This window comes from Pristiophorus japonicus, chromosome 21 (assembly GCF_044704955.1).
Source record: "Pristiophorus japonicus isolate sPriJap1 chromosome 21, sPriJap1.hap1, whole genome shotgun sequence".
NCBI classification, from domain to species: domain Eukaryota; kingdom Metazoa; phylum Chordata; class Chondrichthyes; family Pristiophoridae; genus Pristiophorus; species Pristiophorus japonicus.
Window position 1 is genome coordinate 4,181,662 of NC_091997.1, and position 6,206 is coordinate 4,187,867.

Sequence of the window (6,206 nt, forward strand, 5' to 3'; positions counted from 1 at the left end):
AATAAGATGTCTATTCTTATGCTCCAAACCTTTTATAATAAAGGCCAACATATCATTTGCTTTCTTAATTGCTTGCTGTACCTGCATGTTAACTTTCAGTGATTTGTGTACAAGGACACCCAGGTCCCTCTGAACACCAACATTTCCCAATCTCTCACCATTTTAAAAATACTCTGCTTTTCTATTTTTCCTACCAAAGTGAATTAACCTCATTTCTCCACATTATATTCAATCTGCCATGTTCTTGCCCACCATATCCCTTTGCAGACTCTTTGTGTCCTCCTCACAGCTTATTTTCCCACCTAGCTTTGCATTGTCAGTAAACTTGGATACATTACACTCGGTCCCCTCATCTAAGTCATTGATATAGATTGTAAATAGCTGAGGCCCAAGCACTGATCCTTGCGGTACCCCACCAATTACAGCCTGCCAACCCAAAAATGAACCATTCCTACTCTCTGTTTTCTGTCCGTTAACCAATCCTCAATCCATGTATATTAACCATCAATATTACCTCCAATCCCATGAGCCCTAATTTTGCGCAATAACCTTGTGTGGCATTTTATCAAATGTTTTTTGAAAATCCAGATATGTTACATCCACTGGTTCCCCTTTATCTACCCTGCTAGTTACAACCTCAAAAAACTCTATTAGATTTGTCAACATAATTTCCCTTTCATAAATCCGTGTTGACTCTGCCCAATCATATTACGATTTTTGAAATGCCCTGTTACCATGTCCCTAATATTAGATTCTAGCAACTTCCCTAACACTGATGTCAGGCTAACTGGTCTATAGTTCCGTTTTCTTTCTCCCTTGTTTCTTTAACAGTGGGGTTACATTTGCTAACTTCCAATCTGTGGGAACCGTCTAGAATCTAAGGAATTCTGGAAAATCAAAACCCATGCATCCACTATCTCTGCAGCCACTTCTTTTAAAATCCTAGAATGTAGGCCACCAGGTCCAGTGGATTTGTTAGCTTTTAGTCCCATTAATTTCTCTAGTGCTATTTCTTTACTAACACTAATTTCTTTAAGTTCCTCATTCTCTTTAGACATTTGATTACCCACTATTTCTGGATTTTTTTTGTATGTCTTCTTCCGTGAAGACAGATACAAAGTATTTGTTAAATATCTCTGCCATTTTTTTATTCCCCATTATAATTTCTCCTGTCTGTGCCTCTAAGGGACCCACATACATTTTCACGAATCTCTTCCTTTTTACATACCCATAGAAGCTTTTATAAGTCTCTTGCTAGTTTACTCTCATTTTATTTTCTCTCTCTTTATCAATTTATTGGTCATCCTTTGCTGAATTCTAAAATCCTCCCAATCCTCAGGCTTACTACTCTTCCTTTAATCTAATACTATCTTTAACTTGGTTTATTAGCCATGGTTGGATCATTTTCGCCATGGGGTTCTTATTCCTTAAGGGAATATATATTTGTGAATTATTAATTATTTCTTTACATGTTTGTCATTGCTTATCTACCATCATATCTTTTCATCTAGTTTCCAATTTACCTCAGCCAACTCACCCCTCATACCTACTTAGTTTGCTTTGTTCAGATTTAAGACCCGAGTTTCGGATTTAACTAAATCATCCTCAAACTCAACATAAAATTCTATGTTATGATCACTCAGCCTCAGAGGCTCCTTTACTACAAGGTTATTAATCAAGCCTATCTCATTGTACAATACTAGATCTAAAATAGACTGTTCCCCAGTTGGTTCTTTGACATACTGATCTAGAAAACTATCTTGAATGCATTTCATGAACTAGTCCTCTGCACTATTACTGCAAATGTGATTTGCCTAATCTATATGAAAATTGATGTCTTCCATGATTACTGTATTACCCTTGTTACATGCATTACTCCAGACCAAAGTACTTGTTCAATTCGTCTGCCATTTCTTTGTTCCCAGTTATGACTTCCCCTGATTCTGACTGCAGGGGACCTACGTTTGTCTTTACTAACCTTTTTCTCTTTACATATCTAATAGAAGCTTTTTCAACCTTAGCCACTCTGCAACCATGTCTCCATAATGGCTATTAGATCAAACCCATTTATTTCTAACTGTGTTATCTAAGTTACTGTTGATGTGGTTTGCGCCTCAATGACTAACACTGGTAGTGCATCTCACAACCTGTGTGTAAAAGGGTTTCTCCTGCTCTCTGTCCCAAATCTCATACAATTAATTTTATATCTGTTTCCCAGATTCTGGACCCTCAACCACTGGAAACAGTTGGTTTCTATCTACCGTGTCCCATCTCTTCACAGTTTTAACCACCTCTATCAAATCACATCTGTTCTAACAAAGAAGCCCCAATTTCTCAGTGTTAGAAGATTCCCTTCAATGGGAAAAAAAAAGTTTGGAATACAATCTGTTGAAAACCACGGTCAGGATCAAACAACTGCAGTTCATGTTTGAAATGCTTGGCTCCTGGGGGTTACACATTGCAGGTTTAAGTGTGATGGATGTATTCCTGGAGGTTTCATCATCTAATCTCCCATCTCCCACTCCCCTGCCTCTACCTTTGGTCTACCAACACATCCATCCTCGCAGTGCACAGTCTTCCTACGGCCAATCTGAATGAGCGATTCTCAATTTCATTCCACCCACCCCTCCCTTATCCAATGTTTTTTTTGTAACAAATAAGCAAAAGTGTTCAAAGTAAATTAAAAAAACACAATTTTTTTTGATGTCCTGATGATTTCTCTTCAGGATTGCTCGCAGCTGTGCCCCGGAGATTAATCTTCAATTCCTGGAGACTCCAGGATAATCCTGGAGGGTTGGCAACCCTAACATCAAGTAGCTCATCTGACTCTGTGTCTACACTCCCAACTTTAACATTGCAGAAACCGCTTCGCTGGGATGGTAACGTTGGCATGTAAACACACCCTTCCTGTTCCACAGTGACCTAAGATTCAGATCCATCTGCATGGAAATGCCTTTTGCCTTGCTCAACCTTTAATCAAAAAATGAAAAAGATGCCCATTAATGTGGCGTTGCACTTATTCACACACACACACATATATATATAAAGTTACTGAAGACGTTTATTATTACACCATTTGGATCATGTGGAAAAGTTGATTGTTTTTCGAGTCTGCAAGATTACAATTGATGGGCTCTATGACACTTTGCAAAACGAAGCAGTGTGATTTCAGTGTTAACAAAAAAATAAGGACTCGCGTGTGTGTCCCTGTGACTGGACCGGCACTGCAGCCCCCGGGGTCTGTGTGCGTGCGGTTGCAAAAAGCAAACAGTGAAAAAGAAGCACTGTACCAAACCGTGGCTGCATATGTGACTCAATTTTGGAAAATAAAATCTTACAGTTCAAAAACAAGATGCAATCCAGATTGCAATGCAGTTTAAAAAATACATCAGATTGTGTAAAAGGAAGTTTCCCGAGACTTACAAATCTGGGTGCCTATGTAAAATTGAAACTCATGAATGTGTTCGGGGGGGCTGTTGGAGGACATCACGTTGCAATGCAGAATACAGCGTGTGGGCTTGTTAGAAAGGCTGATTTAAATGTAGGTCATGCTGCCGGATCCCTGCTCCTGCTAACCTACTGTTCGCGTGACTTGCATAAAAAAAAAGTCTCGACAACGCAGGCACTGAACTGATGGTGTTGCTAAAAGCAGCCCCGTGAGCTCAAAGCAATCTAATCGGGTTTCACTTCCACCGCTAAAAACTACAGTCAAAAGACAAATATTGCAGCATTCTTCGGGCAGGCTGCCCGGCTTTGAAAGGTCCTGTGAGGAATGCAAGGCGGTCAGCGATATATTTATTTATTCAGTCGGTTTCTGTGGCTGTTTTCGCAGTGCACAAAAATAACCATGTGGTGTTGGTAAAAAAAAATGCGGTAATTTGCTCGGGTTTCCTGAAATAATTCCAACTCTGCCCCCAATAGCAGTGGCATAATAATAACGCCACTAATGATTTGACTTTAGCAAACGGGGATGTTTAAAGGAAACGCTATGTGTGTGAGAAAGAGCAATGAATACCGAGCGTTCCCCTTTAATGTGAAGACATTTCAGAGGCACAGATAGAGATCGCTGGTACACGTGGCTCCACAATGTGAGCTGACAGCTCCTTTTGCGCTAGTTTCCCCAACAAGTAATTCCAGCGGACTGGTGCAGAACGTGGGTGCTCCATAATAAAGTCTGGCTGTGAATCACACAGCGGAAATCAAATCGAGAGCTTCATCTTTGCCAGAACCCACTCAAGCTTCACTTTCTGAAACCCTTCATTAAATCATCTTAAATCCTGCGGGCAACCGTCCTGATTGATACTGAATTTGTTTTTGAGGGGGTTGGAGGAAGAAGGAAGAGATACCATATTTCGATTAAAGCTGCTAAGACGATGTCATTCCTTTAAACGGAAATACAGAAAGACCCACTCGCTTACTCGTGGTTTAATGTTATTACATTTTTATTTAAATTTAGTTAAAACGAGCTGTGCCTTTAATTTTGCCCCGTGGGCAAGTTTTATTTTCGGAATGACATTGAGAAATTGGTATTGGTTAAAATTAAAAGTACGAGAAAATGCTGCATGCTACCTTTTTTTTTAGGTAACCTAGTTTTAGAAGATAGGTTAGTGTGCTGCTACATTAACTGTATCCCAGCAAGAACCAATGCCTTCTGTCGAGGGGAGGAGAAAATGGAACATCATGCAGGTTTCTAATTTCAGTGTTTTGATACCCGACTACAACCCATCCAGCTAGAACTCCCCTTCAGGGCCAAAGAATGGAGCAGTACGTTTACTTCCAAACTGCACCCAAAAGGGTTCTCCTTACAGATAAGTGCATGCAATAGCACGAGAGCATGCAGACTAGGAAGGGTCAAAGTCTGATCTCAGAGACTGTATAGGGCTGCTACACTTGACTACAGCTTACCCCAGGAGGAAATAGACTAATGTTCTTACTAGAGCCCACTGGCCCTCAACCCTTCCTGGAAAAATGCACGCACAGAAGGTTCGCTAGATTGATTCGCGGGATGAGAGGGTTGTTCTATGAGGAGAGATTGAGCCTATACTCTCTGGAGTTTAGAAGAATGAGAGGTGGTCTCATTCAAATGTATAACATTCTTAGTGGGCTTGACAGGGTAGATGCTGAGAGGCTGTTTCCGCTGGCTGGAGAATCTAGAACTAGGGGTCATAGTCTCAGGATAAGGGGTTGGCCATTTAGGACTGAGATGAGAAGACATTTCTTCACTCAGAGGGTTGTGAATCTTTGGAATTCTCTAATCCAGAGGCCTGTGGATGCTCAGTTGTTGAGTATATTCAAGACTGAGATTGATAGATCTTTGGACACAAAGGCAATCAAGGAATATAGGGATAGGGTAGGATAGTGGAGTTGAGGTAGACTATCAGTCATCTTATTGAATGGCAGAGCAGGCTCGAAGGGCTGTATAAACATAATAGGAGCAGGAATAGGCCATTTATATGGTATGGTATATATGGCCTACTTCTGCTCCTATTTCTTATGACCAAGACATGTTTGAACTATGATTTGATTATCTTCTCTTCTCCCCCCTCCACATCAAGTTGAAGCTGACCCTCACAAGCTGCTACTCAAGAGGACTGTCATAGAACTGCATTAATCAGTGGCAGCTTGGCTCAATGGTGGCACTCTCCCCTGAAACAGATGGTTCTGGGGGTCACACCTCACTGCAGGACTAAAAGAACATATTCCAGGCTACCATTTCAGTGCAGCAGTGATGCATTCTTTCACACGAGATGTTAAACATGTCTGCATGTGTAGATGAGATCCCATAGCACATTTTTCAAAGAGCAGTGTCCTGGCCAACATCTTTCCCTCAAGCAACACCATTAAAATAAGTTATCTGGTTATTTAATTGATTGTTGTTTATCAGACTTTGCAGTGTGCAAACAGAACTGCCATCTTTATGCTACAAAACTGTGATTACACTTCAAAATTATCGACTCTGAAGTGTTTTGGGAGGCCCCGAAGACACATGCCAGCCGTGGCTCAGTTAGTAGCACCATCGCCTCGGAATCAGAAACCTGAGCACAAAAATCTAGGCTGACACTCTAGTGCAGTATTAGTGCCGTCTTTCAGATGAGACATTAAACCGAGATCCCATCTGCTCGCACAGGTGGACTTAAAAGATCCCGTTGTAATATTTCAAAGAAAAGCAGGGGAGTTATCCCTGGTGTCCTGGCCAAGATTTATCC